The 11,197-nt window shown below is 34.9% G+C and overlaps 1 long non-coding RNA gene across 2 annotated transcripts in view; it reads left to right on the forward strand.

Moving 5' to 3' along the window:
- The window catches only part of Gm12637, a 64,214-nt gene extending 54,099 nt beyond the window's left edge, over positions 1-10,115 (forward strand). For both annotated transcript variants that reach the window (XR_001784542.1, XR_001784541.1), the window contains one exon: positions 9,393-10,115. This is a non-coding gene — a long non-coding RNA (predicted gene 12637). The remainder of the gene's footprint in view (positions 1-9,392) is intronic.
- Positions 10,116-11,197: the final 1,082 nt, after the last annotated feature.

Here is an 11,197-nt window from a genome sequence, read left to right on the forward strand (position 1 = left end):
TTGCCAGCTGTCCGTGGCCTGAAAATGGGGGTTCCTTAGAAGCCCTGTGGCTCCTGCCTTTCCCAGAAGCTTTTAGCTTCTGTATTCCGTACTCTCACCTGTGCAGAATACACTCGGTGGGATCCCAGAGCCAAGATGTCTGCTGCAGATGCTCAGTCAAAGAGCTCCCGTGCTGGGCGGACCCCTTTCCTCTGGCCTGGCAAGTGGCCGGATGTCTGGGACCTGTGCAGAATACTCTCAGCTGGGTCCCAGAACCAAAATGTCTCTAATCTGACCTTCTTTAGATAGGCCAGTATAAGAAATGTACATTCTGACGTAGGCCAAGTAAAACTGATGGATGTGCTATTTAATTGGATCAGGGAATTATAGTTGCAGATCACAGTTCTAATATTTAGCCATTACAAAAGTATGCCAGAAGGAAGAGGTTTCACAATCCCATGTCAGAAAATTGGCTCATGGACTTTCAGATATAGAAGAATTTGGGTAAGATCAGGGACAAAAGAAAGAGACTTATGAAGAATATTGGCTTAAGCATGAAAGAGATTCATGGCTTATGGCTCTGGAGTTAGGCTTCCAGGATTACAGATGAAAGACAACTGAGGAAAGGGGCAAAAGAGAAATGGGCTACACAAGAAAAATGGCTAGAGTATAAGGAAGGTTCTTGGGCTAAAAGTTTGGAATTACTCATGCCCTGTATTAGAGCTCATTTTCAAGATTTATCAAAATAAATTACTAAACACAGCTTATATAGTGATGACTTAGTGAACTCAACTTATATTTATGAAACAAATTAATAAACTAATATAGTTTAATTCAAAACATAATTGACTGGGGGGCAGAATTCATATATTCTGAAAATATTCTATGCCTGTGAGATGATGGGGCAAGTCTTCATACTCATGGAGTTTGATTGGTAAAAACTAGTAAGTAGCTTCTCCCAGGGCTATGGAAGATATAAATCCCCTTGTAAACTATCTAATGCAGTTGTCAGTTCTGAAATCACAAGAACTAAAACAATAAAAACAGATTCATCATGATATATATATATATATATATATATATATATATATATATTCATGTATCTTTCTTTTTCTTTCTCTCTCCCCCTCTCTCTTTCTCTCTCCCTCTCTCAACACCCCCCCGTGTGTGTGTGTGTGTGTGTGTGTGTGTGTGTGTGTGTGCACAAGAGTGGTAATCAAAGAAAAAAGGCTGTTAACTTGAAAGATGGTATGGGATGCACTGGAGACAGGGTAGCTTGGAAGTTCTAGAGGGAGAAAGAGAGAGAGAGAAGGGAAAATGATTGAAATATATTTTAATTAGAAATATCTTTTTAAAGAAAAGAACCTTGCAACTTGATAAGCTATGTTTGGTTGATAGACCCAGGAAACCTTCCCTTCTCTGAAGGGAAATGGAGGAGGACTAGGTCTGTAGTAGAGAAATAATGGCAGGGGCAGACTAGGAGGGAGGACAGAGGGAAAACTTTGATCCGGGTGTAATATATGATGGGGAAAATGTATGGAGAAGATAGAATGGATCTGAATCGCCCTGAAAACAAGCTTTAATTTATTCCATGTGAGTCATTCTCGGAGTTTTCTTTACCTACGTCAGAACACACTATTTTATTTATATTAAATACCTCTCTCTCTCTCTCTCTCTCTCTCTCTCTCTCTCTCTCTCTCACACACACACACACACACACACACACACACACACACACAGACACACACACACACACACACACACACAGGGACACACGGACACATACTCCACTCTATCTATCTATCTATCTATCTATCTATCTATCTATCTATCTATCTATTGATTGATCTATTTAAAGTCTTCTATCATCTATATCTCCTTCTAGTTATCAAATAATACTATAATTAATAGACTATATGGTATAAGGAAGGAATTTTTACTTTATAGTTATCAAAACTTGTCCATATATCTGTTCATTGCTGAAACTCTTAGATTTAGAGAAACTTCTTTTGGCTATATGTGATAATCAAAACAACTGCTCAAAACACCGAGAATATGAGATAATTTAGTATCAGTCCTGAGCAAAGACATCTATATCATGTCCTGCACAGATCAGGGGTTATTGAAAACGATGGGCTTACAGATCTGTGGGAGCCTGAAGATGGAGAGTATGTTTCAAAATTCAGTCTTGTAAATATGGTATGTCTACTGTAATCATGAAACCACAGTACCCACGGCTACCTGCTCAAGACCTGCAACAAAACGAAAAGAAAAGGAGAGGATGTGCCTAATCTTGCAGTGATTAAAATGGGGATGATGATACCTGGAGCAGGCTTCCACTTCTCAAAGAAGAAGAATAGGAAGGAACTGGGGTAGGATCTGTTTGAGGGGTACAAAAGGAAAGGGGGTCTAATATTGGAATGTAAAGTGAATAAATAGGCAAATTTAAAAAATATATGAAGGTAAACCAAAAGCAAGTGAGGGGAGGGGAGGGAACAGAAGGGGAAGAGATTAGCGGAAATAAGAGGAGAGGAGATATGAGAAGTCTGTTTTATTTATTTATTTACTTATTTATTTATTTATTTATTTATTTATTTATTTATTTATTTTGTGTCTCTTTTCATCCTTAAAGTTAAACTTTCTTTTTTAAAAGTTATGACAATTTCAAATGTGTACACAATGCAATAAATTAATATTTACTACCACCCAAAAAACTCTGACATTACCTACCATTCCAATTGATTAATTCTTCTTTACAATTCTACTTGCACACACCTGCCAAGTTCACACTCTTCCCTTCTCTTTGACTCCTCTCCTCTCCTCTCCTCTCCTCTCCTCTCCTCTCCTCTCCTCTCCTCTCCTCTCCTTTTATCTTAGACACAGTAATACTATAGTGCATATATCAGTCATACTTTGGGAATTTTGTATGCAAAATCCTCAGAAATTGACTTTCATTGCAATATTTTAAGATATCTACCACTAGCTGACTTAGATTCATATATGTGCTAAATTTATGTGCTAGCAATCAGCTCCATGTTCAGGATTTTTAATCCAGTTTCCATTGCAGTAGTCTTAATTTTGCATCAAATTTTAAAGTGGCATATCAGTTTTTATTTTAACTTAGTCTGTTCACCAAAGTGTATGGCAGTGTGTAATGAACAACTTTTTCTGCAGAAGCTGATAGGTCTAATGGTTGACAGTTACTTTAGATTTTGCTCAGTATCTTATTCTGTGTGATATTTATTTCAATATTTGAGTCTACTGTTTGCATGAACACATGAGAATTTCAAGCAAAGGAAATATTTTCACTTAAGAGGTGACTCAAACACCTTAATAACATCTTAAAATGTATCTTTGGCAATGCACTGTGTATCTAAAATAGAAATAGTTTCAGCTTGGCAAACTGATTGGCTTATATTTCATTAACTGTGGTTTTTCTCCTCAGAAGGCCTACCTTGTTTGATAACACTCACACCAATTAAAACACTCCTTTGTACTAAGGCATTGTTTCCAGAAGGCCCCTGTTAAAATGCAAATCTGCCATCTGGCAAGCTGCTACCTCATTAGCTCCCACCATCACAGCAGCACATATTATGCATCATATTAGATATGGAAGAGACACTGAGCTGATGAACTCTGACTAAGAGAAGAAGGTTGGAAAAATCCCAAGTAGAGATGTTTTGGGATGGTGCCTAAGGGCAATAGAGCAGAAAGATGATAGTAGTATGCCTGGTAGGGGACTGGAGATAACATTTCCAAGTTTGGCATTTTGTCCATGAACTGGCTGTAATGTATTCAAGGAAACACAGCCTGACAGAGCTGGAAGGAAAATTTCAAAACATGTAATCAAACACCTTTACATTATAGGTGAATAATCAGAAATTGTAAACGGGTAAATAAGCATATTCAGAGTCCTCACCTAAAATCTCATTATTTGTTCATGATGCCCAGTATCCTGGCACTTACTTAATACATTAGCAGTTCACAGTGCATAAAGGTGCACAATTATTCAAAAGCAATTTCATATGTACACGTGGTGCATGATACTTCCACCAACTACATTCACATCTCTTAAATTTTCTTTTGTGACTTTCAAGAACAGCACATAAAATGCATGCTGCCCCTGCTCCTGACACTGAGTCTTACAATAAGGATCTTTACAGAAGAGTTTAATGAAAGTATTCAGAGGAATTACTGACAAAGGAATCTGTTCCACAGTATAAATTGCCTTTTACTGAAGTCTGGGTGGTCAGAATCTCCCTCCCTCTCCTCTTGTTTGCTGTTAGGTGTGTGTGTGTGTGTGGGGGGGGTTCCTCAAATATTCCTAGTATTTATTTTACCCGAGGCTCCTCTTATCTTGGAGAAAATGTGACAGTTTTGGAAAGAAACTTTCTATTTGAGGGAACACCATGCAAACCCATTTTCTATTTAAAGCCCCAGCCCCATTTTCCCATTCCCCTCTCCTGTTCTGCCCTGGATTTAGATGCAATCTTTTGCTTAATATTCTGTTTGTTTTGCTTCACAATTTGTATCAAGTTATGAAGTGACCAAGAACAGAACTGGTGCCTGCTCTATACCTTTAGACCTACAACCCTATGGCTAGAATGGGGTTTTGCTCCTTTATCATTATCCTATTTAAGGCCTTTTGTCATAGCAACAAAATCTGTCTTCTAATGAATTAGCACAGATACATTTCCCCCAGGAAGTATACAAGATACCTCTGAGATGTCCACATGTTTCATTTTAACAAGAAAGGATCCAAAATTGTCTTCAGTACCCAGTTTGAAATATTCTATTCAGTAAAAACTATACATCATTTCTGATAGTATCAATAACACTTCCTGTGAAAGAATTGGAAACAGAGGAATAAGAATGGAAGTAAAAACACTCTTCTCCACTACAATTCTGTTATCCGGAAAGTTTTGATTAGTGTCACATCATGTTTCTCTGCTGGATTGTCAGTTTAGTGCTGCACTATTCTACATAAGGACCTCAGAGATCCTGAGAGCTACACTTCCCAAAATTCATTTTCTCAGCAAATCCAAGTAAGAGATTTAAAAGTGAGAGGTGCTGGCAAGAGATTTTAAGGGTAGAAGAATATGAGAGGCCATTATTCTTTGGAAGCATTTGAGAGAAACTCAAGAGTACACATGACAGTCCATATTGTTTTCTCAGTAAGCACTGGAGGACTACCCACACAGCTGTGGTTGACTGAGACAATTAGTTACACAGTCTCAGAGATCGAGAACTGCAACAACTACTTGTGGAAAAGTTAAACACAGACATGAAATCTTTCAGGCTTGGAAGAACTGGAGTGCTTTCTGCTTCATTCACTAAATTCTACACATGAGTTTTCTATTTTATGTATATATTTCTTTGTATTAGGTATTGTTTAAATTTCTATATTTTATATTAGCATTGTTACATGCACCTCACTATTAAATAATGCAATAGTCGAATGATATTTTATTTAGTTATTAGATCACGAGTCTCCAATTTTTCATAAGAATATTCTATTTTCAAGAAAATTATTGAAATTTACAAAAATAAACATTTTCCTTTTATATCTAATTAATTACTTAACTGATATTCATAAGAAATTTTGCTTGAACTAAGAAGAAAGTGACTTCTCACAGCATTTAAATAGATCATTAGGTTTAGTTGTATAGATTAAATTCTCATCAGAAAAACTTCTTTGCTTCCATTATTTTATATCACTATTAAGTTACATGATTATTATTTTCATACTGTGCTCTACTACATAGTTTGGAAAACATGCCTGGTCCTCTTCTCTTTTCTCAGTGTAGGTGTTTTATGACAAAATTATATCAAACTATGGAATGACTATACAACTAATATAATAGGTATTTGGTTGGCATCTAGGCATGGCCACAGTATATGCCTTCCTCAAATGGAGAATTCCAAGCACCTGTTGAATATTTCCATTTCATAGAATGTTGGATGACCTTCTAAGTATTCAAGTTCAAAAATAATGCTTCTTTTTTTTTTTGAGCCTTTCAGAAGACACATCACTGAGATCTGTAGGCAATTGGGATCATCTCAGGCATTAATTGTATTCAATCATGCTTTGGGTTCTATCAAACTGGTGTAAGAGTTATGCATAGTTTTTATGTAGTGTTCAACCTCGTTGTCCTTTGAGAATGGAAATAAGAAATATCTGTGCAAAAGTTTGCTGCCTTAAGGAAGAAATTATATATGGTTGTCCCGTGGTTCTAACTTTTGGTCTAAGAATATAGAAATGCTCTGAAAGTAACCAAAGCCTATTTTGTTAAATTAAAAAAAAATTAAAGTCAAAATGAAGATAGAAAGTGTTATAAGCTAAAATGAGGAAACATAAGAGATTTGGGGACTTCTTTTAAAAGTACTATAGGAAGATTTTTATTATTAATAATTATTATTTCCTAGTTAGTTCAGTACATGAGTTTGTTCCTGCAGTATTTAGGTCTGCTCCAAGCAACTATGTTAAATTACTCACAATCACTTGTAACGACCTGCAACTCCAGGCCATCCAATACACATTTCTGGACTCTTTGGGTTTCTGTACTCATGTGTATATTCTTCCACACAGACACACATGCAAAAGGATAATATATATTAAAAATTTAAGTATAGTTTGACAAATATTTCTGAATCGTCTAAGAAAATAAACAAACCAAAAATTAACTACAATTAGTATATGCAAATTGGTAGGCATGTAGTAACCAGAAACATATAACAAACATCTAGTTTGTTATTGTTGAACCACAAATACTGACAAGACATACAAGGTTGCAAATGTCCGAGGTCAGAAGTTTATAGGATTTATCTGAATATTTTTAACAGAATTTATGATGTAACTTAAATTTTGCAACTATAAAAGATCGTAGATAAAAAGCATAACATAACATGGTAAATTTGCATTAACTATATAAGTTGATAAGGATTTATTCTGTTAACATGGTGTCTAAATACCATTACTTATTATGGATTCTCTACTGAAGCAGATATCCCATATTTTACTGTGCATCACAACTTAATTTACTAAGTCAGGTCTGTAAGCTAACTATCCACATTAATTTATACATACAGAACACTCCTTGATAATAAAAAATGAGAAAGACCTAAGATAGAACATTAACAAATGGCAATATTTTGGGCTAAATTATTTACAATTTTTTCTTTCACAAAAAGTCATATAGATATGTACATATGAATGTGTCTGTCTGCATATACATATATATTTACCTGGGGATACACATAAACCTTTAATAGCCATTAATATATTTCATGCTACAATATTTTTATGTTTTATGTTATTTTTCAAACAATAGTAAAAATTAGTCTTTTCTTATATTCTAATACCTCTTTTCTAAATTTGAGCTAATTACAGTTTCATACTCTGACAATATATCTGAGAATAAATAAAAAATTATTGATAATACAAAATTATTAGTTTTTCCTCAGTACTACTTGAGATTTTGTCACTTTCAATTTAAAAGAATTTGGAATTTTACCATTGAGATACACTTATTTTAATCATACTGGAAAATTTTTATTGTACTTTGAACCCAAAATGCCACAAAAATATTACATCAGTCTATTGCTGTTTTATATAATTTTCTTTTGTTCATTTGTCTTTTTTATTTTTTAATATTATATCATTTCCCCTTTATACTTCCCTTCCTTGGGTATTTTGTTCCCCATTCTAAGAAGGAATGAAGTTTCCACATTTTGGTCTTCCTTCTCCTTGAGTTTCATGTGTTTTGCAAATTGTATCTTGGATATTCTAAGTTTCTGGGCTAATATTCACTAATCAGTGAGTGCATATCATGTGTGGTTTTTTATTTGTGATTGGGTTACCTCACTCAGGATGATATCCTCCAGATCCATGCATTTGCCTAAGAATTTCATAAATTCATTGTTTTTAATAGCTGAGTAGTACTCCATTGTGTAAATGTACCACATTTTCTGTATCCATTTCTCTGTTGAGGGGCATCTGGGTTCTTTCCAGCTTCTGGTTATTATAAATAAATCTGACTCCAGAAAATCAAATAACCCTATTAAAAATGGGGTACAGAGCTAAACAAAGAATTCTCAACTGAGGAATACCGAAGCTGAGAAGCACCTGAAAAAAAAATGGTCAACATCCTTAATCATCAGGGAGATGCAAATCAAAACAACCCTGACATTCTACCTCACAGCAGTCAGAATGGCTAAGATCAAAATTTCAGGTGACTGCAGATGTTGGCGAGGATTTGGAGAAAAAGGAACACTCCTCAGTTGCTGGTGGGATTGCTAGCAGTTACAACCACTCTGGAAATCAGTTTGGCTGTTCCTCAGAAAATTGGACATAGTACTGTGGGAAGTTCCAGCAATACCTCTTCTGGGCATATACCCAGAACATGTTCCGACTTGTAATAAGGACACATGCTCCATTCCTTCTTTCCTAACAGCCCATCAAATCTTGACAATCAAGTCCACAGACATTTCAAAATACACTCTGCATGGCAAAAACAAGGAACCCCAGATTATTTGTGTCTTACTGTTTTCTCTATTGTTGTTAAGAACTATTTAATGTGTATATACAGATGGAGAGACTGTAATCTCTTTTGTACCTTCCATCTACATTCAGGAATGATAAATAACAAGCTCTTCTTGAAACAAGATTTTATGAGGAACTTCATTTTCAGCCTTTATTGTTTATGGGAATGTATAGAAGACTGTTAAAATGTCACATGATCTTTAGTTCTACTTCAGCAATTCTGATAGTGTAGAATTTGAAAGAAAAATTGGGGACTGGGGTGTGCCTTTAACATGGTACATGATGACTCTGACATCAGTAACCTAACACCACTTCGAAAACCAGTTATGCATATCTGAATCAATAGAGATGGACTTCTGTCATTATATAAATAGCATGCAGTGATGACTGTGTGCTATTGTCATATTTACTTAGGACAACATTCACATATGGCCTGGAGATTAATGTTCAAGTCTCCAATTGAATTTGCTTTGTAGACACAGACACAATCTGTTTTGCAATTAGGTAAGTACCCATCTGGCTGAAAGAGAATTCAGAAGCCATAAAATAAAACAGGTAAAGATTTTTCTTTGTCAGCAAGACTACCTGAAATAATGACCAACTAATGAAAATACTACAGGTCTGAGCATTTCTGATTCTTTCAGCATGAATTGGAATGGATGGCCCCATTGAAACAATGCCTCATGCCAGATTATTAATGGGACTTCTCTTTCTTTCTGACTAAGCTTGATTAGTTAGATAGTTTTTGAGCACAAACAAGGTCAACTTTTTGAAGGCAAGCTCAATAAATCCATCAATTTACTAAGGATAGTGCTGAGATTTTAAAAATTAATTCCCATGTGATTGACACAGTTTTCTAATTTGCTTTCAGGTGCTTTGGATTGCAGGCTGGACTGTGTTCAACGAGTCATTAAAAAAACAAAAACCAAAAGAAATTGGGAACTCCTGTCAGTTGATGTTCCTATCTTCCTTGTGCACAGATAGACTTCAAAGACTTTCATCATGTTACTTCTGATCCCATTTACTAGAATACACTTGTTATGAAGGCATGTAGGAAAGCTGATTACTCTTACTGAATAATCAAATGTCAAGGATCCTAGTGTTGGTATTAGTTTTTATCCATGAGGCTCACAACATTTGACCAGCTAGTCTTATTTGTATTAGTCATGATTGAACAAGTTTAATAAAATTCAGTCAGAGGATCACTTACTCTTAGAACACACTTGCAAACAGAGAAGGATATATTTATTAGCATAATAATCTACAACCTTCATTTGAATATCATGAGATATGTGTCCTTGATCCATTTGGAGGAAACTCAGGTTTCTTAGCATTATTCGTTGATGCTGCTGTCTTTTCTCTAGTGTCATTTATTTTTTGGTATCTTAATAAAAATTTGATTTCAGATAATTTTAGGCTTATATCTGGATCCTTAATTCTATTCCCTTAATTTGTATATCTATTTCTGTGATGGAACCATGATGTTTTTATTAGTAAGTTTGTATAATATAATTTGAAATCAGTTATAGTCATACCTGTTACAGTATTCATCTTGTTCAGAATAGCCATGGCTATTTTAGATCTTACGTTTTTCCATGTAAATTTTAAATATAATTGTGTTTGTGAAAAACAGTCTTGGAAATTTGACTGACATATATATGTGATAGAATTTTATTTTTGCAGGTTATATGTATAAATATTTTGTGGGTAGGTTTTTGTCTCTACCACTCCACTAGGCTTCCTGCCTGGATACAGGAGGTGATGGCAAACATTCTTGATGATTATATAATAGTGCCAATGAAAGCCAAGAGATACTAAACAAAAATCTCAATCATAGGTGTGAAATAACCTCTTATGAATTATTATTCATGGAAGTCCCAGAAACCCCGAATGCAATACATGTTCTTTTCCTGTCTCATGATTGACAATCAGGACTTTAACAAACTGTGAGTAACATAAAGTATATATGATACCATTCTGCCAGATAAGAAATATTCACATAGTAAAACAATTGTAAAGAAAACATCACTCTGGCTGGATTTGAGGCCCATTCTTCAACTGGAAATTCATGTCTGGCACTTAGAATCTAGTCAGAATCTCAAGAGTGATGAATCTTAGAGGCATTAAGCCTTAGAGGCATTTACTATTTTTGTTTAGTTAATTTGTCGTGGAAACATGCTGCCTTATAAATATTTATGTTTTTGTACATGGGCATGTAGTATTCCTAATCATGACCAGAAGAAGTTTCCATGTATTTAAGTGAATAGAGATACAGGATGTTATGCAATGTTTGAGACTAAGTGCTGTTTGACTGCCCAGCCTGGAACTGCACATATATCCCACCATCTTTAAGGTTCAGAGTGCATCTCAGAAAATGAAGTGAAGAATTTGTAACACCCGGAGGCTATACATGCTGTAGAATCATGATTATGTTAGTTTTGTCCTTACCAAACCACAGAGTTTCACAGTCCTTAAGCCTGTCTTCTGGTTGTATATATAAAGTGTGAAGCATGCCAGTCATTGTATAATAAATAGAGTTATTAACAGTATTTAAAATACTAAAGTTTAAACTGGAACTGCTGCATTTAATTTTGTTTATTTTTACATGACATTTATAGTTTCTTGATACCTACTCTATAGATTCCCTAAATCCTTTGCATGTGCCTTAAATTGTAT

This window comes from Mus musculus, chromosome 4 (assembly GCF_000001635.26).
Source record: "Mus musculus strain C57BL/6J chromosome 4, GRCm38.p6 C57BL/6J".
NCBI lineage: Eukaryota > Metazoa > Chordata > Mammalia > Rodentia > Muridae > Mus > Mus musculus.